The following is a 25,976-nucleotide window of genomic DNA, read 5'->3' as shown; positions in this document are numbered from 1 at the left end:
TTGGTCATTCTTAAGATTGTTATGTAGCTCTGAGAATCTGCAAAATGGTACCAGGATTCTAAACCAGTTTCTCTTTTGATCTGGTAAAAAATAAGGTATTTCTGCAATTTATTTATAGCTTCATTAGTCTATGTAGTTAGAATTTATTTTGTTTTATGATCTTCTGAACAATGTCATGAGAAATTTTTTTACTTCTAACACTTGCAAAGAAGGATTGTAATTTTGTAACATTTATGGGTCTATAAGACAAAATATGTTATGCTAATATACTCAATCCCAATTTTTGAAAGATTGTAACCCTGTGTAAGCTTTCTCACCTATTTTCCCAGGGCATTTTTCAAACTATATGATATACTTCATACTTAGAACATTATTTAACATTTATAGGAAATAAAGCTATTTTCAGAAGGAATATGATGAACACAGCAAATTGTACTGAGACCAATTATTTCACCTCCATAGGGGATAATACAATTTACTATGACACAGCTATCCATATTTGTAGTAGCCCCAGAAATTTCTATACCGAAGAGCTGTCTGCTTTGTTATTCACTTTTCTGTCCACTTAAACTATCTCTGATCACTGAAAAATTAGGGAATAATCAATTGTTTGGAGGACAAAGAAGGAGCAAGCATATTGACTAGAAATAAGTTACTCTTCTGCACATACAGTTGCTTTCTCTTTAGGTGTAGTTTACTTAAATATCCTGGCAAACTTTTGAGTCTTCATTTCAAATCTTTATTATTTTGAATGCTGTATAAACTCTTGGATTTCTACTCCCAATTAAAACAAGAACAATCAAACAAAAAAAAAGATCTCATTGTCAGAAGAAATTTCAGATCACTTTGTCTATAGGTATCCACCAGGGATGTTCACCAGAAACATCTGGAAAGCCTCCAGACTTACAGAAATGGAACCACCAAATCTTAGTTACATGATTTGAATGAAAACTCTGTAGGTAATTCTGATTTGGATCCCTGTTCACAAATTCCAATCTGATGATGATTGAATCATCCATATGGTTTTCCAGGAACAGAAGGCACACTCCAGATGCTGCCCTGTTTTTGGACAGCTGTGATTATTAAAAAGTAGGTCCTTAAATACAGTTGAAATCACCTGTCTTCACATTGTCCCCAACATCTACGGTTTGTCAGTGATCATCCAGAAAGTGAAAAAATAAAACTTCTTTTTAAATTTTAGAATAGGTCTCCAGATATAGGTGCGTGGTTCCAGGTTTGGACTGAGCATTTAGCAGAAACATTACTTTTCTCATTTTCAAAAGGATATTTTATCCAAGCAGATGAACAGAAACAAAGGCAAATAAATAAGGATCCAACTGGTAGATTTGATAGTGAGAGGGGTCATACAATCCAGAATGCCCCAAGGTATCAGAGGAGTCTGGCGAGGAAACATGTGCAAGGAAGTGAATTAGTATATACCTTCTCCATGAGGAATGTACGTCGGTTAGATTTACTATTTTTAGAATTGTATTTCCTTTCTAGCACACTTGTGTCTTTGACAATCACTAATACACTAGAGATGTTCTCCAGTATTCTACTCTTGCCTAAGAGTTAATACATTTTGTATAGCCAGGAGGTTTCCTTGGTTGTAATAAGTTTAATGTAGTCTTTCTCGGTGCTAACTTTATAACAATATATAATATGAAAAGGACTCTGATTGCAACATTTGTATGAGCAGTAAACTCTCAGGGAAGAAAACTCATAAACTAGTCTGCTTTACATCAGAGGTAATAATTATTTGTATTCTCTCTCATATGTTCTTTTTCCTGTCGAGTCCCTTTTCTAGAACATGAGAATTATTATTATGATAAATTTTATACTACACTCTTGCCTATTCTTTCAATTAAGTCATTTGAAATACAGATTTGTGGCTGGAGAAGCATTTTCTTGCTACATTTCAAGATTTTTCTTGGGTAATAATTTTGTCTGAAGTTTAGCAAGTCCATGAATTATTAGCTTTAAAAACCCACCTTTTTATGAGGTTCTTGAGTCTTTCTCCTTATCTAACCAACAACAGCCTTCAGCGGAATTATTCAGGGTAATACATAATTATATTATTTGAGACTGAACTGCTCGCTGATTTGTTCTTGCTGCTAGTGTTGACGAGGACAGAGATGTAGTAGTAAACGTGAGGAAATTGCTGCAGACATGCCTATACATTACAGAACACTTAGGGATACAGGGTACTTCAAAAAGCTCACGTAAATGGGATTAGAAGACAATGTGCATTTTCCATGACACTCTTACCATATCCTCACATCTATTATGAGTAAAATGAAATTAAAACGTATGTATTCCTCTTTATTTCCTTTTAGTACTTCTTTCCAACCTCTCTTGTCATAAGCATGTCCACTTCATGGCAATTTGGCCACAAAGCAGCTCAGTGCAGCCTGAATGTTTCAGTGCGTAATGAGCTCACTTGAAATGTTTGCCATAGAAACACAGACCTTCCTTACAAGTTCCATTGCTCTGAATTTTAGAGGAAAAGAAGCAAATGGTCCAATTGTTTTACACTTGGTTTTATTGGATAATTTAAATAGCCCCTTTAAGTAGTATGCAAAGCTTCAAGGAGCAAAGCAAATTCCATATCCCAGATTTCTCTGGGATCTGTCTTCCTTCTGGATATCTTGGGGACATCTGGACACATAGGGAGAGTAGGTGTTTTCTGGATGATCTGACCTCCTACCTCCCACAGCCCTGTAGATTCCTCTCGAGGCTTTTAGTCAACCCTCTCCAGGTAACGTGCTCTCCTCTCTTCTCTAGGGAGCCATTTCTATGGAGATGCCATCACCAGTCTGTCCGACCTTTCCGAGCCTAGTCTGTGCTGCCCAGAAACCAACAGTGGTGCCCCGAGCTGACTGCTAGTGCACAAAAAGCTATAAACTGTAAGATTCTGTGGGGCAGCAGTAGCCAGCCACAAACAGAAAGTGCTGCCTCTGCCTCTCTCTTAGGTCCCTCATATGCCTCTTTCTCGCTAGGCAGAGGCTTCAAGAGGGAAAATTGAAGTAATCGTTTCTTACTCTTTCTTCCTCTTCTGTACTCTAGTGCCAGGAAAACTGTGGGACTTTCTTTTGCTTACCCTACATCATCTCCTTTTTCAAGCATGGATCACTGGAAGGGGAATATTCTCTACATTATGAGAGCACTTAATGATCTGAGTCATCCATGCTTACTTGCCATTATGATAAATTGGAATGGTTGGTGGAAGGATAAAGAAATTTAGAAAATTCTTCTTGTAGACAGTAATTTTACATGCCCAAGGCTGAACATTATCTTATTCTTTGACTTTGCATTTCTTCTGCAGTAGAATCCAATTTTCCCTCAAGCAGATGAATATATCTCCAATGGTCTAGAAAAGGCAAAAGAGAAAAATTACATTAACACTTTCTATGGTCTTACTCATGTAATGAAGAAATACGTATGGACATTACACAAGTGTTTAGGTAACTTTTAATGCCTACTCCTGATTTAGACAGAATAGTTGTCACATTTACTGAACACTTCACTTTTAAACCAGGTAGGTTAATATTGATAAATAATATTGAAATTTGGATTATTTTCCTTAAAACTATTTGTTATTATTTAGGAGAGAAAGCAAATTTATGTTTTAATTTTACTTTTATACTCACTACTGCTACATTTTTCTTTATTGTAATATAGAGACTATTATATTTCATACCATACAATAAGGGCTAATTATGATTCTTGGCTCCAGGTAAGTGGTCCAGTCGCCACTTTTATTCTGCAAGCTCTACATAATCTCTGTGCCATCTTTTCTACTTTGTGCCATTTCTTGTCTGAGCTCCATGCTCTGCTAAGAGCCTGGGAACACCAGAGTGGAAGGAACAGCTTCTGATCTTTTCAGAACTTATCCAGTAGGAGATGGATAATTTTTAAATGCTCTAGTAAGTCTCAGTGCCCAGAATGGATCTTTAATCATAGATGAATAGTATAAATATGACTTCATTCTTAAAAAATAATGTGGAAAAATTTTGGCTTACTTTTTATAACTAGGATAGTGGCTACATGCAATAGATTTTTACAAAATACTGTTACCATTTTTACGTTTTCACTTGCTAATAATTGCTTATCATTTCACTCCCAAAATGGAATGTGTGTGTATATGAGTATCCAATCATCCATTGCCTGAAACTTAGGTTGTTCCCACATCTTGACTATTGGGAATAATGCTGGTGTAACATGGGAGCACAGATACCTCCTCCAGCTACTAGAGTGGGCATTTGGGATGGCTGTTAAGACTGAGCCTGGAACACATGGTTCCCATGTCAGAGTGCCTGGGTTCAAGTACTAGCTCTGGTTCCAATTCTAGTTTCTTGCTAATGCACACACTGGGGAGCAGTAGATGATGGCTCAAGTGTTTGGATTCCTCCACTCACAGTGGAAATCTGGATTGAGTTCCTGGTTCCTGTCTTCCACATCACCTAGCCCTGCATGTCCTGGACACTGGGGGAGTGAATTAGCAGATTAGACTGGTGTCTTTCTCTCTCTTCCTCCCTCCCTCCCTCCCACTCTGCCTCGCTCTGCATTTTAAGCAATATAAAAGATATCTGTAGGGTTTTTCTTTCATTTCCTTTTTGTATATACCCAGAAGCAGATTACTGGATTGTGTGGTAGTTCTATTTTAACTTTCTGAGAAATCTTCATGCTGTTTTCCATGTGGTTGAACTAACTTAAGTTCCCACCAACAATATTTCTTTTTTCTTCACATCCTCATCAAGTACTTGTTATCTTACTTTGTGGTAATAGTCATTCTGACAGGTATGAAGTGATATTTCATTGTGGTTTTGATTTGCATGTAATTGATTAATTTTCATTCTTGCTATTGAGTTGTGTGGATCCTTGACAGCTTTTGGATATTAACCCCTTATTAGGTATTATAAAACCCTTTCATTATTATAGCATTGTAGTACAATTTGAAATCAGGAAGTGTGAGGCTCCCGGTTTGATTCTTCTTTCTCAACATTACTTTTCCAATTTAGGATCTTTCTGGGGTTGCATATGAATGTTAGATTTTTTTTCTATTTTCATGAAATTACAATTAGATTTTTGATAGGGATCATATTAAATCTGTGCATTGCCTTGGGTAGTATGGATATTTTAACTATTAGTTATTCCAGTTCAAGAAAATCTTTCCATTTTCTGTATCTTCAATTTTGCAGCCACTAGATCTAAAGGAAGTGTATATGAGTTATCTTGAATCTCCTTGGTTAAATTTACTTGTACATTTTATTCTTTTTGAGCTGTCATAAATGAATTTGTTTTCTTGGTCTGCTTTTCCAATAGATTGGTTTTGGCATAAAAAAAAACACTACAGATTTTTTTTTTTATATTGATTGTGTATCCTGCAGTTTTACTGAATTCATTTGTTAGATCTAAGATGTGTGTGTGTCTGAAACATTTAGGGGTTTCTACAAATAGGATCATATGTTCTGCAAACAGATTATTACACATATTCATTTTGATTTGGATGCCTATTTTACTCTCTTGCCTGATTACGCTTGCTAGTATTTCCGGTGCATTATAAGTGGAGAGAGTGGGCATCTTTGCCTTGTTCTGCGCCTTAGAGAAAAAGCTTTAAGTTTTTCCCAAGTACTTACGATGTTAGCTGTGAGTTGTTCATATAGACTGTATTATGTTGAAGAAATTCACATATATACCTGCTTTACTGAGAGTTCTTATCCTAAATGAATGTTAAACTTGGTCAGATTTTTTTTTCCTGCATCTCAATAGATGATCATGTAATTTTTTTTTTCATTCTGTTAATGAATGGTGGTTTATCACACTGATTGATTTTTGGCTGTGAAACCAATGTCATTGACTTCTCTTGTCCTCTCAATTCCTTGCTGACATGACTCAGCCACTGTAATAATCCAATTGTATGCTGCATGGAAATCTATGAACTCTCAGAAAGGGAGAGAATCCATTTATTTGGTTTTGTCTCTTTATGAGTATAAGGGAAAGGTGGTCATAGAACCAACATTCTAGGAGGAGCTTTATTTTTCTGGCAGAATCTGAGGCAAGCTTAAGGTTTCTCAGGAAGATAAGTATGTCCAGTCTTCAAAGAGCATGGACTGCCCAACTTAGAGAAACAGACTAGCCACCCATGGGTTCTTTATTGTACAGTATTACAGGTTTGGGACACCAGGAGTGAGGTTCTATTAAGGAACTTACACTCGTGATAGGGTAATGAATGGCATCTGTCTCACTTAAGTTTCTGGGTGTCTAAAGGGTGAAAATCCTCACAACACCTTTAGTTTGACAAACTACTTTCTGCTAGTTCATTCAGTAATTTTAGCACTTGTCATTTCACCATTTTCCCAATCACCCAAGCAGCTTGACTTATAGAGGGAAAAATGCTCTATAGACATCATGAGGCTACTAAGTAAATTGAGGGGGGGAGCACAAAATGCACAATCAGAAATGTGGGTCCACAGAGATGGAAAATTAATGTATATAGGAGAATGTGATTAAAAAAGAAGGAAAGGAAGAAAACATGGGTTTTTAAAAATGGAAGCAGACAAATTGAACTTGAAATTCTTAGGGAAGAAAAAATAGCCTAAGAAAAACCAAGACAATTTTCAACAAGAATAAGAGGACTTGATTCTTCAGGTGACAAATTTGTAATAATTAAGATGATGGAGTAAAGTCTGAATTCACAAATAACTAATGGAGCTGAATAAAAAAACTGAAATAGACCCACACACATATAAAAATTAGATATATTAAAGAGGTTGAGTTGTAGGTTAAAGGGAAGAATAATTATATAAAAAATGAGCTTCTATATGTAAAAAAGTTTAATGGTATTGCCTCCTGCAGCACACAGAAAATCAAATGTTAAGCAGATTAAAGACATGAGCATAAGAAGCAATATTTGAAATCTTTAGAAGAAAATATGTGAGAAACTTCTTATGGTCTTGGATTAGGGAGATATTTATTAAATAATTAACCTATAAATCAAAAATGATAAGATTAATAAATTCAGTTACAGTTAAAATTTCTCTGCTCAAGTAAGACCATTAAAAATGAAGAGACAAGCCACACTCTGGAAGCTGATATTTTTAAGGTCTAGCCTACCAACAATTATTAGCCAGCACATTTAAAGAACCCTACATTTCGATATGAGAAACAAGAAGATGTGATTCCTGGCTTAAAAGGTAATGTTAAAAAGAAAAGACACATTGACTTTACAGTGAGATAGCATTGTTACATTGCCAAAAAAAAATTTAAATCTGATTTCATTATTAAATGTTGTCTAAGATGCAGAGCAATTAGGTTTTTAATATAGAGGGTAGAGGCAACCTCTCAGGGCTCTGAGAGTTCAGAGGAGTTGGAGAGCTAAGTCAGGGGGTATCTACCCAATACCCTCATCCCGTTATCAGAGTCTCAAGTTCTGTGACCAGGATTTGATAAAACATGCTTGCCTCACCATTCAACTATTTTTGCAAGTTTGTCAACTCTAAATACTAAATTCCCAGTATGGTCTTCAGCTTTTTCTGCTCTTCCATGATAGGAGATAAGGGCCTCTATAATCTACGTAATGGGTATTCTAGCTTTCATAGTTTTCAATTAGATATTAATGGTTCTCAGCTTTCATTAATTGCCTGTAGGGCATCTATACAACTAGTGATTATCAGCCTTTTCCACATTCCTTGTATACAGTTGGTATTCCTTACTTCTCAAATGCCTGAGCACAAGACAGAATGATCCTCCTACACTGTCCATGTTTACCAAAGTCACCAATGACTAAGCACAGGTAGTTGGTCCACTGTCTTGTGCCACAGGGTTGTCTGTGTCCACATGCTCTCAAATCATTGCCAGTCAGACAGTGAGCAATCAGTTTTAAAACCCCATGGTACTTCCTACATTCTTGGACTCTGCTACCCACTGTGCCAGCTGAGTTAGGGTTACGAGAAGATTATTGGAGGGTAATATCTGTAAATGACAAAAGGAAGAGATTCGGGATCGAACAGGGGAAAGCTTCATACCGTGATGTTTACTTGATGGTCTGAAAGAATTCAGAGTACAGATTGCTCTTGAGAGGAAGCGGCTTTTAAAAAATGCTCTGGCTCTAGCAGCTCTGTCCTGTTCATCTGGTAGACCGCCCAGAGAGTGTGGCCTCACATGAAGAGGTGAGGTGGGTCCTGAAGCTGTCACCAGTGGGAGCTTGGCAGTTAATGGCAGACCTTACAACTAAATTGCAAGTTTTTCCTTGAAGGAAGAGCTGAGTGGTAAACCTTCATGGTTGCTAGGATTCTAATGGGAAATGAGTGCTTTTATGTTTACCACCAGACATGGTATTGGATTAACCATCTTAAAGTTGAGGTATGTAACTATTTTTGACCTCTCAAACTCCATTTTTAAAGATTTATCAGTCTAATACTAGCATGCTCATATTGGCATTATTCATAATGGCTCCAAAGCAACTAATGTTCATCAACAGTGGAATGGGTATAAAATCTTATATTCCTACAACTCATACTACACTGCTCTGATCATGTATGCTGTATGATATGAGTAGCTCTATACAACATAAATGACTCTTATATGGTAACATAATGTTGAAGAAAAGTCAGATGCAAAACACCATGCATGGTATGACTCTATGTATATGAAAATTAAAAGCACATAAAGGTCACCCATACTCAGGAGAGTGTACTGAGAGGTGAGCCCACTGAGTGCTGAAAATGTTCCTGTGTTATTCCACATATTGTCTATAAGGAAACTTCATTGCACTGAACACCAGTTTTATGCAGTTTCCTGCAAGTAAGTTAAATTTAATAGAAAAAAGAGGTAAAAGTGCTACAGTATGTTACTAGTAAAAAATAAAAAATACAATGTGTGGTATATTCATACAACACAATATTATAAAGCAGTTACATACAAGAACTAAAATCATCTCAAATGTGTTAAACAATGACTTTTAAAAAATATTGTTATTTATTTAAAAGGTAGAGTTATAGACAGTGATGGGAAGAGACAGAGAGAAAAGGTCTTATATCCACTGGTTCATTCCCCAACTGGCCACAACAGCAGGAGCTGAACCAATCTGGAGCCAGGAGCCACCTCTGTGTCTTCCATATGGGAGCAGGGCCCAAGCACTTGGGCCGTCTTCCACTGCCCTCCCAGGCCACAGCAGAGAGCTGGACTGGAAGAGGAGGAACCAGGACTAGAACCAGCACCCAAATGGGATGCTGGCACTGCAGACAGAAGATTAACTGTGCGACAGCACCACCCCAGTGACTTTTAAAACTAACTTGTGAAGTAATGTTTGGCATATCACTATTTATGTAAAATTTTAAAACAACCCAAGACATTTATGTTGTCTATAAATAGTAAAAGCATACTGGCATGGAAAATAGACATCAAAATCATGACAGTTGTTGGTAGGGAAGGAGGGGAGGGAATAAGCCTGGGAAAAAGAATACACAGTACTTAACTATATTTATAATCCTTTTTTACTTTACAAAAATGTGAGGCACATATGTCAGATACATTATTTTTAATAATTTTGACTGTTCAGTGATAGTTCAATAGAGAACCAGAAATAAGGAATGTGTTACGAGGATGAAACTTAAGGCAATGAGAAGTTGGTGAAAAGTTCTAGGATGTTGTTCTTGGCTTAGCAATGATGCTGAAGACACTGCAGTTCTTCAGGGATAAAAACTGGTATGAAAAGGTGGACATGAAGGTGAGGAGAGGGGTGTTGTCAAAGAAAAATAGTCCACATAAGCAAAGTAGAACCCCTGTCTGTCTGTCACTGACTTCAAAGATGCAGTGGGTAGGTGGAAGGAACCAGCATTCTTTTTTTTTTTTTTTTTTTGACAGGCAGAGTGAGTGGACAGTGAGAGAGAGAGAGAGAGAGGTCTTCCTTTTGCCGTTGGGTCACCCTCCAATGGCCACCACGGCTGGCGCACTGAGGCCAGCGCACCAAGCTGATCCAAAGGCAGGAGCCAGGTGCTTCTCCTGGTCTCCCATGGGGTGCAGGGCCCAAGCACTTGGGCCATCCTCCACTGCACTCCCTGGCCACATCAGAGAGCTGGCCTGGAAGAGGGGAAACCGGGACAGAATCCGGTGCCCCGACCGGGACTAGAACCCCGTGTGCCGGCGCCACTAGGTGGAGGATTAGCCTAGTGAGCCGCGGCTCCGGCCAGGAACCAACATTCTTTACTGATAGCTCCTCATGCACATATCCTAGAGCTTGGAGAAACTGCAGGAGGAGACTTGACAAGAATGTGAGACACAAAGGACCCAGCCACTGCAAAATGATGTCTACACAAAGGAGGACACTCATCGTATACTCACTTTTAGCATGTACCTGCTATTTATGTCTTGTGGCATGTCTATTCAGATTCTTTGCTCACTGTTGTGAGCTAGAACAGTGCCAAAGAGGAGTCAGGAACTCAACCTGGGTCTCCTTCTTAGGTGTCAAGGACCCAGAAACTGGAGTCATCGCCTATTTCCTTCCAGGGCACACGTTAGTAGAAAGCTGGAATGGGAATGGAGCCAGGTTTGGAACTCAGGCACTCCAGTAGTAGATACAGGTGTTCAAAGGAGCATCCTAACTACTATCCCAAACACCTGTCCTTATTTTTTCAATGTACAATAAAGAAAAGAAAAGAATGGTCTTGCTGCTGCTTTCCTTGCAGTGTCCCAAATTCATGTGAGTTCTCTTATGGCCTGTCCTCACCTGGAATCAGAAAAGGAAAGAACACTCAGAAATGTGTATTGGCGCAAAGCCCCATTGCACCTACATAGCCATTTGTTACATTATCCTTTGCATTGTGTGTATTTAAATAGTTTCAAAACAGAAAAAAGTTAGTTGGAGTAGGCAACAATTTAACAGGTGAGCCCATGGGGTTTTACATTTTTCTTCTTTATTTACATCTATTTTATGACTATAAAATACATGTGTGTCTTTTGTAGATCCAGTATTAGGATTCTTTTCCCAAAGATCTCATTTTAGCTTCAGTTGTTATAAACATGGGGTTCTCAATAGATACTTGTTAAGTGAAAAACACAAGAAAACAAATATCAGCTAGTACTTGCCTCATCCCTGATTCCAAGAAATAGTCCCCACCTATTAATAGATAAGCATCTAATGAAATACAAGATGAAAATTAGTCTGAATTATTTTGAAAAAAATCCAAATACTGCAGTTTCACAGTAATTCTCTCTGAACTAAGCCAAATGCAGTAGGAAGTCTGCTCTCCAACTTTGTCATATAAATCTGATTCATCTTTGCATGCTCGTTCATTCTATCAAATTGCCTGACTTCCTCTTTTTGGTTTGCATGAACAGTGTCTTGACATTTTGTTTTTATTAATTCATAATACCTGTACTTATTTGTGTTATATTCATATAGACATCTATAGAACATTTTGTGTATATATAGTTGTAATAATCAAATCAAGGCAATTAGCATTTCCATCTTCTGATTTATCACGTCTACGTACTGGACACCTTCACATTTTTCTGTATTGGAATATATAATTATTCACTGTATTTGTTCTGCTGTACTACTCTATTGTGCTGCGCCCTAGAACTAACTCTTCCTTTCTAACTATATGGTGGCATTCATTTTTTAACCTCTCCTTATCACATCTCCTCCAATCCTTCATAGTGTCTAATGACCACAGTTTTCATAGTACAACAGTATAAGAATATGCAGAGTGGCTTATTCCACTTAACATGATGTTCTCCAGTTCTAACCATGTTGCTGCAAATGACAAGATTCCATTCTTTCATTATGGCTAAATAATATGTGTTATATAATATTATATAGCATAATACCATATTATCCATTAGAGGGAGAGAGACAGAGAGCAAGCAAGCAAGCAAGCCCGGGCAACCAATTGTAGGGCAAGCAAAGACAGCTCCAGGTACAGATGAGTACAGTGCCTAGGGAAGTGCTATACTCTCCACATAGGAGGACATGCTGCCATACACCATGAGAGCTGGGGTCAAGTTCGGTGATTGAGAGTTGCAGAACTGCTGGAATAAAATGGTCCCTTGTATTCATATTCCTTGGCATATCTCACCTCCTTCCATAAACAGTTTGAAATGCATTTTGTTAGGGGGTTAGAGGAACTCTGAATATATAATTTTTTTAAATCAGTGATGAACATGTATTGATTTGTATTAGTTTGCAACTTTTTCATCATATCATCTAGTCCAGAGGCCAAGAGATCTCTTTATCTTACTGATTGGATTCTTTAGTCCTCACGATGGGTCTGCAGTTGATTTTTTTTTTTTTTTTTGACAGGCAGAGTGGATAGTGAGAGAGAGAGACAGAGAGAAAAGGTCTTCCTTTTTGCCGTTGGGTCACCCTCCAATGGCCTCCATGGCCGGTGCACTGCGCTGATCCGAAGGCAGGAACCAGGTGCTTCTCCTGGTCTCCCATGGGGTGCAAGGCCCAAGCACTTGGGCCATCCTCCACTGCACTCCCTGGCCATAGCAGAGAGCTGGCCTGGAAGAGGGGCAACTGGGACAGAATCCGGTGCCCCGACAGGGACTAGAACCCGGTGTGCCAGCGCCGCAAGGCAGAGGATTAGCCTATTGAGCCACGGCGCCAGCCTGCAGTTGATTTTTTAGGTGTTCCATGACTCTTTAGTGCCCTGCTTCTTCTGGGGTGAGCTGTTTGATAAAATACAAAGAGGGGAAACCCATTGAACTGGCTCTTTCTTTGTGCAAAGTAAAAAGATACCTGAGGATTTAGCCATAAAGAAAGTACCATTATGCAAGTGCTATAAGGAAGAAAGCAACTCCAACAACCATTATTTAGTTTACAAAGAAAGATTTAGACTTTGCCCTCAATTTTGTATTTTGTGGATGATGTGTTGAGTTGTGATATTTTTCTTCACCTGCATGCCTCAATTATACTTACTCTAATGACCTTGCCCATTGTCTAGGCATCATGCAAATAGAGGATAAATATGTCAAAGGATTTATCTTGGAGGTTCAAAAGGTACTACTGCAGTATGACAGAAAAATAATTCAAAGAAGCTGTGCTTTGGCAAGAGAGTTTTTCCCTTCTATTCCTTTCTTCCTATAAAAGACAAAAGACTCAGGGTCTGGCATTGTGACACAGCAGGTTAAGCTGCCACTTGCCACGATGTCATCCCATAGCAGAATGCCGGTTCCAGTCCCAGCTGCTCAGCTCCAGCTTCTGATTGAGCACCCTGAGAGTGCACCTGAGGAGGCAGCAGATGATAGCCCAACTACTTGTGCCCCTACCACCCACGTCTGAAGAGCAGGATGGAGTTTCTGGCTTCTGGCATTGGCTTGGCCCAGTCCTGGCTCTTGTGGCCATTTGCAGGGTGAATCAGTGGATGGAAGATCTCCATCTGGGACTCCCTCTCTCTAGCATGTTACCCTTCAAGTAGATAAATCTAAAAGGAAACCATAAAAGACCTAGTGCTGGGGAAGAGAGGAAATTGAAAAAGGATGTTAGATGCTGTATGAGCTCTGCAACCTGTCCTTTCTCTCCTGAGCCTGAGGCAGTTCATGTCCTAAAAAAAAGTAAGCCTCACAGAAAGTTCTCCAAGCTATCATGGTGCATCAAAGAACAGAAATACTGTGGCAGTATCCTACTTTTCAGACTTTGATATATTTTCCAATGATAGACTTACTACAAGGCATCTTTTAAAAGATCATGGAAAATTCATATTACAAAAAAATGCATGGGTTTCAGAATTTTTGCAGCAAAATAAATATATTTGAATTCCATTTAGCATAAACTTTTTAAAGTCCTGACATATGTCTTGAATGGTATCTGTGGCTCCTTGACTCATGTGAATGTTGCTAAGAGAGAAGCACTCTGGAACTTCCACAGGATGATGGTTAGGACATGACAAAAAATAGCCTGGTTGATCAGTCCCACCAGGGGCGGGAATGATGTCATGTCCATGGTCCGGAACATGCTTAAGTGTCAGATGGAAAGAAAGTATTACCTGAATTGAAAGAACAGCTAGTACCAAGACCAAGATGAATTAATACAAGACTTCTCTCTGTTGGGCAAATATAATTAAAACCAAAATTTTCTTTCAGACCAGAAAACCTCTTCACAAAGTTGGTATAGAAAGACAAGTTTTATTTCTGAATAACAATTACAATTGGCTTCAGTGCCCTCAGGAAAAATGTTCTTGGGCTATATAACTTGAAATGGCCTTTTAAAAAAAATCTACACATACATTTATAGATTTTTCCAAAGGAAATAGTCTAAGAAAAGGGAGAGGGATGTCTTTTTAATTTTGAGAGAATTGTTTTATTTAAAAACATTTTTTGCCACCCATGTCACTATTCTAGCAGCATTTAAACCTCCTGCAGTTTGAACTTCCTAAGCATCAACCTTAGTGTGGAGGAAGGCAAAGTGATAAAAATCACCATTGTGGCTTCATTTTATTCCAAAGTGAGGTATCACTGAATTTTTACTAAGTTTACCTGGAAGCTAGACAAATGGAACCCGAAGATAGAATTTCAACCTAGAGTTGTATCTGTGATTTGCACCCACCCATTTCATAGTTACAGAGGTTCGCCTTCTTCCTAGAACTCAGGGGTTGTTTGGCATGGCCAGGGTAGCCGGCAGAAGCATCCCCATCTCTCTCAGGAACATATCAGCATTGTACTATGATGTGCAAAAGTTTGAAAACCATTTGATTATTGCCGTTTTCTTGTGGGTGTGCAATGCCTCTTGGTGGGCTTAGAAATGACAGTCATCATACTGGGTTACTACAGGGCTGGAGTAGGAGGCTGTCAGTTACTGTGTGTACTGTGAATGAACACAAGAATAAGCAGCTATTCACAGATGGGAGGCTAGATGGGGAGAGTATGTCATTGGAGGGAACAGCCAGGTGTGAAAATGATGCAGCAGGCTGGAATTGTCAAAAAAATTTTAAGGGGAACTAGTTCATATCATGCCCAGGGCAATCATTTGGAGAATGCAGTTTGTAGAGAGACAAATTAATCAATGTTTTTAAAATGTCACACCACATTAGCAGACACAGACAACGCCCTCTGTTCATCCCTCACAATGGAAGCATGAAGTGGCGACTGGAGATATGAGTGTCTTAAGACCACTTTGTGTACCTGGATCTGATGTTCTGGGTATCGTTAGCACCTAGATCCCAACGCTCTCCTCTCATGTATCATGGCCCACTGGCTGTGACAGAGTGAAGGAATTGTGTAGGGCTATAATACAAGAGCTGTATCCTGAAATGATCAAGGCAAGATTCTTGTTTGAAAGCACATGGTTAAATGTGTGACCTGACTTTCAAAGTTGGAAATGATGAAAGCTCTCATTAAGGACGTTTTTCTCCTCGCCCCCATTTATTTCCACATTCTACACTTTCACTGAATACCTCTCGTGTGGCAAGGACTATTACAGACATAGCATGGAGGTGGTGAACCAGAGCCTTCCATGAGCTCACAGCTCTGTAGGGGGAGAGGCCATAAAGAGATACATCATGAGCCAAGGAGCAGATAAATATGGGAATACCAACAAGGAAGACAGTAGTTCACTTTGCTAAATCTTTCAGAAAAATGAACATCTTGACTGCTTCGTTTCCCTGGATGCAATGTGATTTCATTCTAATTTCCTTGGTGAGCCAGAGGTTTCAGTAGAAAACACGGGTTAAGAGCTTTGAAATGTGAAACATTCCGACTGTTCTTATTTTCTCACATCTCTCATTAACCATATAATATAAACAATTCATTCAATTAGTCCTTTTGAGCAGAGGCATGTCAGTTATTTGCGTAGAGAGACAATCCCTCCAGCAACATATAAAATGCCCCTCTCAGATTTTATCATCTCTGGGCTGTCTTGAGTAGTATTGTAATTAAATCTAATTAAATAGATTTATGGTTTGGAACACTAATGGTCATGAATAAATACATGTCCCCTGAAGCTATTTGCTCAATTTGTACTTTATACCTTTTAACATGCTTCAATTATACATATTCTGCTTAATCCTCCAGTTGTTTGTTTGTTTGGAATTAAACTTAGATCTGTCTGCTCTTTGTATAGAAGATTTTATTTTCTTACAGTTGCCCTTTGATGTCCTTGTTTTGAAGGAAGCGCTTTTTGTAGGTAGTCTATTTCAAAAGAAAACAGCAATGTAGTTTTCAGGCCAATGAAATTTTTTGTAAAAATAGAAGTAGGGGGGCCGGCGCCACAGCTCAATAGGCTAATCCTCCACCTTGCGGCACCGGCACACCGGGTTCTAGTCCCAGTCGGGGCGTTGGATTCTGTCCCGGTTGCCCCTCTTCCAGGCCAGCTCTCTGCTGTGGCCTGGGAGTACAGTGGAAGATGGCCCAAGTGCTTGGGCCCTGCACCCCATGGGAGACCAGGAGAAGCACCTGGCTCCTGCCATCGGATCAGCGTGGTGCGCCGGCTGCAGCGCGCCCGCCATTGGAGGGTGAACCAATGGCAAAAGAAGACCTTTCTCTCTGTCTTTCTCTCTCACTGTCCACTTTGCCTGTCAGAAAAAAAAAAAAAAAAAAAAAAAAAGAAGTAGGGAAAATATGTATAAAGAAATAAATAGTTAAATGATAAATGAGAGTTATCAAATATAAATAACCAACAAACTTTTAAAACCCCTATTTAACTTTACCTATAATTAAAGGCATGCAGATTGACTTAACTATTAAGAAAAAAAATAGATCTCCAAAGTTTGGCAAGGGTAATGTGAAACATTTTTGTTACTGGTGATATCAATCAGAGGTTTAGAACATTCATATTCTTTAACCTAATTCTCTGTAAGCACCTAGATTAAGCTACATCTCAAAAAGTAGGAAAATCTTGTATACAAAGATTATACTACAGATAGACATATATGCTTCTTTGATAAAGACTCCATTTTTTAGAGTAGTGTATTAGTTATCTGTCATTGCTTTTTAACATTTATTTAATGAATATAAATTTCCAAAGTACAGCTTATGGATTACAATGGCTTCCCCCCCCCCAATAACTTCCCTCCCACCCACAACCCTCCCCTTTCCCGCTCCCTCTCCCCTTCCATTCACATCAAGATTCATTTTCAATTCTCTTTATATACAGAAGATCAGTTTAGCATATATTAAGATTTCAACAGTTTGCACCCACATAGAGTGGGTACTAGTTATAGCATTAAATCACAATGTACAGCACATTAAGGACAGAGATCCCACATGAGGAGTAAGTGCACAATGACTCCTGTTGTTGACTTTACCAATTGACACTCTTGTTTATGGCCTCAGTAATCACCCTAGGCTCTTGTCATGAGTTGCCAAGGCCATGGAAGCCCTTTGAGTTCACCGACTCTGATCATATTTAGACAAGGTTGTAGTCAAAGTGGAAGTTCTCTCCTCCCTTCAGAGAAAGGTACCTCCTTCTTTGATGACCTGTTCTTTCCACTGGGATCTCACTCGCGGAGATCTTGCGGGTTTTTTTTTGTTTTTTGGTTTGGTTTGGTTTGGTTTTTTTTTTTTTTTGGCCAGAGTGTCTTGGCTTTCCATGTCTGAAATACTCTCATGGGCTTTTCAGCCCAATCCGCATGCCTTAAGGGCTGATTCTGAGGCCAGAGGGCTGTTAAGGACATCTGCCAATGTATGAGTCTGCTGTATATCTCGCTTCCCATGTTGGATCATTCTCTCCCTTTTTTATTCTATCAGTTAGTATTTGCAGACACTAGTCTTGTTTATGTGATCCCTTTGGCTCTTAGTCCTATCATTACGATCAATGGTGAACAGAAATTGATCACTTGGACTAGTGAGATGGCATTGGTACATGCCACCTTGATGGATTGAATTGGAGTCCCCTGGCACGTTTCTAACTCTACCGTTTGGGGCAAGTCAGCTTGAGCATGTCCCAAACTGCACATCTCTTTGCTCTCTTATTCCCACTCTCATATTTAACAGCGATCACTTTTCAGTTAAGTTTCAACACTTAAGAATAACTGTGTATTGATTACAGTATTCAACCAAAAGTATTAAGTAGAACAAACAAACAAAAAATACGAAGAGGGATAGCGTATTAAGTTTTTCATCAACAGTCAGGGCAAGGGCTGATCAAGTCACCATTTCTCATAGTGTTCATTTCACTTTAACAGGTTTCCTTTTCGGTGCTCGGTTAGTTGTCACTGATCAGGGAGAACATAGGATATTTGTCCCTTTGGGACTGGCTTATTTCACTCAGCATAATGTTTTCCAAATTCCTAACAGGGATCACTTTTCAGTTAAAATTTAAATACCCAAGAATAATTTTGTGTTAATTACAGAGTTCAACCAATAGTACTAGAACAAAAAAAATACTAAAATGGATAAAGTATTACATTGTACATCAACAGTTAGGACAAGAGCTGATCAAGTCACTGTTTCTCATAGTGTCCATTTCACTTCAACAGGTTTCCCCTTTGGTGCTCAGTTAGTTGTCACTGATCAGGGAGAACATATGATATTTGTCCCTTTGGAACTGGCTTAGTTCACTCAGCATGATGTTTTCCAAATTCCTCCATCTTGTTGCAAATGACTGTGTTTCATTGTTTTTGACTGCTGTATAGTATTCTGTAGAGTACATGTCCCATAATTTCTTTATCCAGTCTACTGTTGATGGGCATTTGGGTTGGTTCCAGGTCTTAGCTATTGTGAATTGAGCTGCAATAAACATTAATGTGCAGACAGCTTGTTTGTTTGCCAATTGAAACTCCTTTGGGTAAATTCCGAGGAGTGGGATGGCTGCGTTGTATGGTAGGGTTATATTCAGGTTTCTGAGGAATCTCCAGACTGACTTCCATAGTGGCTTTACCAGTTCGCATTCCCACCAACAGTGGGTTAGTGTCCCTTTTTCCCCACATCCTCTCCAGCATCTGTTGTTGGTAGATTTCTGCATGTGAGCCATTCTAACCGGGGTGAGGTGAAACCTCATTGTGGTTTTGATTTGCATTTCCCTGATTGCTAGTGATCTTGAACATTTTTTCATGTGTCTGTTGGCCATTTGGATTTCTTCTTTTGAAAAATGTCTATTGAGGTCCTTGGCCCATCTCTTAAGTGGGTTGTTTCTGTCATTACTTTAACTAATATACTTGAGGATCTTTTCAGAATACTTTGGAGGTTCACAGTTGAAGATCAGGCGGCCTCAGGATTCTGTCTGGCAATGGTGGAGCAGGTGCAGAGGAATGATCACATGGTGAGCCAAGGGGCAGGGAGTAAAGCTAGGCTGAACTCAACCAACCAACCCTCTCACAAGAATGACCTTCTGAGGGCAAACCTCCAGTGAGCTAGAGACCTCCCATAAGACGTCACAATTAGATCACATCTCTACCCTTGATGCTTCAATCCTTAACACATGACTCCAGACTTTAAATGTCTACATGAACTTTGGGAGCCAAGTCTTACTCAATACAGAACAAGTCATTTTAGGCTCATGTCACAATTGAAAGGAAGGTACAGAAAGTTTCCATCTACTTCCTGCCTGCACATAGGTGTAGCATTCTTTATTATCAACGTCCTCCACCATAGTGATCCATGTTACAAATGATAAACCCACATCAAAATCACTCAAAGTCCACGGTGTACATTAGAGTTCATCCTTGGTGTTCTACACTGTATGGGTTTGTGAAATGTATTAAAGTAATGAAACATATCCAGCATTTATAGCATCACATACAGTATTTTTATTGTCCTCAAAAAAAAAAAAAAAAAAAAAAAAAAAAAAAAAAAAAAAAAAAAACACCTCTCTGCTCTGCCTATTCACCATGGCTTCTTTTCCAGAATGCCATATGGTTGGACTCACATAGGACTTAGGCTTTTCAGATTAGCTTCTTTTCTATAAATTTCTCTCTTTCTCTCTCTCTCTCTCTCTAAATCTGCCTTTCAAATAAATAAATCTTTTTAAAAAGAGATGTTGTTTGGAATGTTCTCATTCCATGTTGAATGCCTGGGTTGGAGTCCTAGTGTCCTGGCTCTGCTTCTGCTTTCAGCTTCCTACTAATGTTTATCCTAGGAAGTAGCAAGTGATGGCTTGAGTAACTGGTTTCCTGCCACCCACCTAGGACACACGAATTGAGTTCCTGGCTTCTGGCTTCCACCTGGTCCAGCTCCAGCTGTTGCAGGCATTTGGATGGTGAACCAGCAGATGGGAGATTCCTGTCTGTGTCTCTGTCTCTCTGCCTTTCAAATATAAAAAAGAAATAGAAATCAAACTTTCAAAGTGACAGTCCTAGTTTGCATTCCCTCCAACAATGAATGAAAGTACTTGTCTTACATCCTCACTAGCATTTAGTCAGCAGCGTTTTGGATTTTGGCCATTCTAATAAGTGTGTGGTGGTATCTCACTGATTTTAAATTTGTATTTCCTGGATGATGACATATGATGTAGAGAGTCTTTTCATATGCTTATTTGCCACCTGTGTATCTTCTTTGGTGAGGGGTTTATTAAGGACACTGGCTCATTTTTAAATCTGGCTGTTTGTCGTAGTGCTGTTTTTAGTGCCAACTAACTGTCTAGCAATAGAATAATCATGTAAATTAATGATGGTACACAAATAACTTTAGAATGTTGTAATCTACTCATTCCGCCAATAGTTTTTGAATGTTCATGTGTCAGACAATAAGGGAGGAATGTTTTCAAAGGAGATTCAGATTTAGGAGATGTGATACTTAGGGACACACATATGGCGCTTTCCTAGGTCATGATCTGATGCTACCACTTCGTCGTGTGTGTGATTTACTGTCTGTGCCTTACTGAATTCATGTGGCATAACAAGATGTGAAAATAATCTATTTTGTGAGGTCTGTGTGAAACTTAAGTGAATTAGTGTACTTAAAACACTTAAGGCAGTTCCTGATGCAGAGCAACTGCTATGCTAGTGCAAGTGCTGTTATTCATCATCATTACTGCTATGATTATGATACTGAAAAATCCTGACAGTATGCACTAGATTTTTGTGCGGTGATTTCGCCCAACACCAAATATTAATTATGAGGTTATTTTTAAATTTTCATGGAAAATTAAAAGGAAAAAATAATTTTGGTGCAGAAGAATTTTGAAATCCATGCCTAGTTTTCCATCGTACACATTTTCCATGAACTGTTTGAAAATACCTCATATGCAATAGTATTTTAATTTCATTTTCCACAATTTTTTGAAGTCCCCATATACTATTTGGATGGAAAAAAGACAAAAAATACACTAATGTGTTTATTAAATGAAATAATTATTTTATTAATATAAATTTCAAACTATAAATTCCAGGAAAATAAGAAACATTAATATTTTTTATTTTTTTTATTTGTTGACAAGCAGAGTTAGACAGTGAGAAAGAGAGAGAGAGAAAGGTCTTCCTTTTTCCATGGGTTCACCCCCCAAGTGGCCGCTATGGCTGGCACGCTGCGCCGATCTGAAGCCAGGAGCCAGGTGCTTCCTCCTGGTCTCCCACGTGGGTGCAGGGCCCAAGCACTTGGGCCATCCTCCACTGCCTTCCCAGGCCACAGCAGAGAGCTGGACTGGAAGAGGAGCAACTGGGACAGAATCTGGTGCCCCAACCGGGACTAGAACTCGGGCTGTGGGTGCCGCAGGCAGAGGATTAGCCTAGTGAGCCGTGGTGCCAGCCAATATTTTTTAAATAACAATTCAATCATGTCTACAGGTTGATTCCACTGGTGGCAATGATCTCAAAGTAATCCAGACTTTCCTCAACCCTAGGGCCACCCCAAGTTTTTTTAAGTAATTTTTATTTGTATTAATAGAAAGAAAACCCAGATTTCATGTATTTCATAGGTGCAATTCTATGAAGATAACCCTACTTCCCTCCTTCCTTCTTTCCCTCCCTCCTTCTTATCTTTTTATAATTTTTGCAAAAACATAATTTCAGCACAGCCTATAGTCACAGACTTAATGCAGCACCAACTGTAATATTCAACAAGTAAAATGTAGGAAGACCACAGTGCCACAGGAGTGTAAATAAGGGCAAAAATCAAGTAACAAGATGTCCATTTCATTCTTATACATTTTTGTATGCTATATTAACTGCAACATATCAGAAAACATGATCTTGGTCTTTGGGAACTGGATTATTTCATTAAACATAATGGCTTCTGGTTGTATCCATTTTGTTGCAATGGACAGGATGTCATTACTTTTTATGCCTGAGTAGTATACCAATGCCTTGCAAAGTTTCCTTGATGTTTTCTTCTAGTAATTTGAAGGTATCAGATCATAGATTCAGATCTTTGATCCAAGGTGAGTTGATTTTTGTAGAAGGTTTAAGGTAGGGGTCTTATTTCATACTTCTGCATGCAGAGATCCAACTTTCCCAACACCATTTGTTGAGGAGACTGTCCTTTATCCAGGAACTGATTTTAGCTTCTGTCAAAGATTAGTTGGTTGTAACTGTGTGAATTAAGTTCTCAGATTTTTATTCTGTTCCATTAGTCTACAAGTCTATTTTTGTGCCAGTACCAGGCTTTTCTGATTATAATTGCCCTGTGATATGTCTTGAAACCTGGTATCATGCTGCATCCAGTCACGGTTTTGTTGTTTAATATTATTTTAGCTATTCAAGGTCTCTTGGTGTTTGTTTCTATATGAATTTTTGCATTGTTTTTCTCTGAGAAGAATGTCCTTGGTATTTTGATTTGGATTGCATTGAATCTGTAAATTAGTTTGGGTAGTAGGGACATTTTAATGATATTAATTCTTCTAATCCACAAACTTGAAGATTGCTACGTTTTTGTGTCTTCTAGTTCCTTCTTTAATGCTTTATAATTTTCATTGTAGATCTCTTATATAGCCTTGGTTAAATTTCTTCCAAGGTATTTACATGTTGTAGCTCTTGTGAATGGGATTTAAGTTACAAGTTTTTTCTCAGCCAAAGCATTTTTTATGTAAACAAAGACTATTTTGAGTTTGATTTTATGTTCTGCAATTTTACCAGACTCTTAGGAGTTTAGATAGTCTTTTGATTCCCTTATATAAGATCATGACATCTTCAAACAGAGATAATTGACTTCTTCCTTTGCAACTTATATCCCTTTGATTTATTTTTCTTGACTAATGTTTCTGTCTGAAATTTCCAGAACTATATTGAATAGCAATGGCGAAAGTGGCCAATTTTTTTGGTTCTGGATCTTAGTGGAAAAACTTCCAGTTTTTCCCCATTCGATATGATGCTGTCTGAAGATTTGTCATATATCCCCTTGATCATGCTGATGAGTGTTCCTTCAACACCCAATTTGCTTAATATTATTATCATGATCGACACAACGCACCAGCCGTAGCAGCCATTTGGGGGGTGAACCAACGAAAGGAAGACCTTTCTCTCTGTCTCTCTCACTGTCTAACTCTGCCTGTCAAAAAAGAAAATTATTATCATGAAAGGATGTATTTTATCAAATGCTTTCTCTGTATCTATTGAGATAATCATATGTGTTTTATTCCTTAGTAATATGATGTATCACATTGATTTGTGAACGTTGTACCATCCCTGTATACCAGGGATAAATCCGATTTGGTCCAGGTGAAGGATCTGTCTGATGTGTTGTTGGATTTAATTACTTAGTATTTTGTTGAGGATTTTTGCATCTATTTTCCTCAGGGATATTGGTCTGTAGTACTCTTTCTAGTTTATATCTTTTTCTGATTTTGGAATTAAGGTGATGCTGGCCACATTGAAGGAGTTTGGAAGGATTTCCTTCCTTTCAATTGTTTTGAATAGCTTGATAAGAATTGGGATTAGTTCTTCTTTAAAAGTTTGGTAGGATTCAGCAGTGAAGCCATCTAGTCCTTGGCTTTTCATTGTTGGGAGGGTTTTTATTATTGATTTAATCGGTCTGCTCAGGTTTCCTATGTCTTCTTGACTCAATGTTGATAAAATGTATGTGTCTAGTAATCTATCCATTTTTATAGATTTTCTAGATTGTTGGCATATAGCTGTAGTAATTTCTGATTGTTCTTTAAAAAAAAAAAAAAAGACATTTAATTTCTTTGAGAGGCAGAGTTAGAGAGAGAGAGATCTATCATCTGGGTCACTCCCCCAAATGGCCACAACAGCCAGGGGTAAGACAGTCCAAAGCCAAAAAGCCAGGAGCTTCTTCTGGGTCTCCCACATATGTGCAGGAGCCCAAGCACTTGGGCCATCTACCTCTGCTTTCCCAGCTCATTAGAAGGGAAATGAATTGGAAGTGAAGCAGCCAGGACTTGAACTAGAGCCTATACGAGATGCTGGCATCATAGGCAACGGCTTTACCCACTATACCACAGTGCCAGCTCTAGTTTATGACTTTTAAATATTTGGTTTCCTGTTGAACATTGTCTGAATTTTGTTAGTGTTTGTGTTGCATCAACAGTTTGACAGTGTTCACAGTCCATATTGATTAGGTAAAATTAGTTTAGGTCCTAGTTTCCTAGGACCAGAGGAGAGAAAAGACCTCATTGCTAGAACAAGTTGGAAGCAAAGAGTATGTTGCCTCAGGGAAATATATTTTCTTAATTTAAAGTAACATTTGAAGTTAGCAATTCCGTGTAGGAAAGTATTGTGTGATTTTTTTTCAATCTTGCTGGACAAGAACTTCATTGATTTTCTTCCTCTTACTAAGGATGTTTAAGCAAAAGTTTTGTACTTTTGATAAGTCATATTGTAGGTTAGTCACAAGCTGGATAAAAATAAAAATACTATAAAGAATATACATCACTGTTGACTTTTCTAGAACTTATAAAGTTCAACGTGTTTGTTTACATGGCGATTCATTCAAGGCACCTCGTGATTATTTTACTTTTGAATTATTTCAATCTCACAATGCTGTCTATAAAACCTGGAATCATAGGGAAATTTATAGCTTCCCTAAAATCTCTGCAAAATCTGGGGCTTAGGGAGCCACCAACAGAGTAAGGTGCAAACAGGGAGGCTTTCTCTGACCGGCACTGCAGCTGTACTGGGCAAGTGGGGGTCAAGGCCCTTGGTGGGAGACTACAGAGGAAGCAATTTGTACAGGGAATCCTGGCAGAGGCTGCGAAGGAAGGTGAAAGGTCCAAGAAAGAAAGTAACTAGAAAAGACACGGGCAATGTAGTAAAACGAATAGGAACACTGATAATGGAGCCAGAAGGTCTGGGTCTGTATTGCGTCCCACCTAAGTAATTCCCTTAACACTTCTGTGCCTCGGTTTCTTCATCTTCTTAGTGGAAAACATAATGGTACCTCCCTGGTGGAGTACGTTTTTTTCTGAGGGTTGCTATAGCAAATGAAGACAGGTGGTTTGACCAGAACAGACTGTCTCACAATCCGGGGCCTTCTTGGCGGCATTGATTCCTCCTGGGTCTCTCAGGGAGGGTCTGGGCCACGCCTCTCTCCTAGCTCCTTTGCTGGAAACCTTTGGCTTGTCGAAGTATCACTCTGACCTCTGCCTTCCTTGTCACATAGCATTCTCCCTGTGTTTCTGTCTCTTCATAGCACCTTTGCTTTGAGCATGTCTGTCCCTGTGCCCAAATATCCTTTTTACTAAGACTAAGACCCATCCTAATAGCATTCTGTAACATGATTACCTCTGTAAAGACCCTGTTTCCTAATAAGATCACACTCTGAGATACTGAGGGTTCAGATTTCAACATATGTTCTGGGGAAGAGACAATTCAATCTGTAACAGTTTTTATGAGAAGTAAGTAACTGATGTGTCTAAGTGCTTAACATTGCCTGGCACATTAAAAAGCACTGTGTAACCATTAGTGAGCATTAAAAATACAGTCATATTTCATACAAATTCAGACTCAGACAATGTGTCTGGTGAGGGTATCTGGCAAGAGAAGTATGCCATGTTGTAACTGGATGTAACTTGATGTAACTGGATGCCATGTTGTAACTGGATTACTTGGAGATTCATTTAAGACCTCTGGAAAGTTCCAGAAATCTTGGAGGACAATTAGCAAGGCAACACGGTCCTGAGAGAGCTAAAGGCAGTGAAGAGGTTC

At 38.7% G+C, this 25,976-nt stretch overlaps 1 long non-coding RNA gene across 8 annotated transcripts in view; it reads right to left on the bottom strand.

The window, feature by feature from the left end:
- Window positions 1–2,524: 2,524 nt before the first annotated feature.
- LOC138845368 (uncharacterized) overlaps window positions 2,525–25,976 on the bottom strand; it is a 318,589-nt gene continuing 295,137 nt past the window's right edge. For 3 of the 8 annotated variants that reach the window (XR_016221640.1, XR_016221643.1, XR_016221650.1), the window contains one exon: window positions 8,976–10,729. This is a non-coding gene — a long non-coding RNA (uncharacterized LOC138845368). Of the gene's footprint in view, window positions 3,371–8,974; window positions 10,730–20,043; window positions 20,185–25,976 lie in introns of those variants that run through there. The other 5 variants (XR_016221642.1, XR_016221649.1, XR_016221648.1 and 2 more) reach the window with 3 other exon arrangements.

The sequence above is a fragment of the Oryctolagus cuniculus genome, chromosome 15 (assembly GCF_051225735.1).
Source record: "Oryctolagus cuniculus isolate XC-2025 breed Fujian yellow rabbit chromosome 15, ASM5122573v1, whole genome shotgun sequence".
In the NCBI taxonomy this organism is placed as follows: Eukaryota; Metazoa; Chordata; class Mammalia; order Lagomorpha; family Leporidae; genus Oryctolagus; species Oryctolagus cuniculus.
Note: the sequence above shows the minus strand (reverse complement) of the source record. Positions and strands in the feature narration are given on the sequence as shown.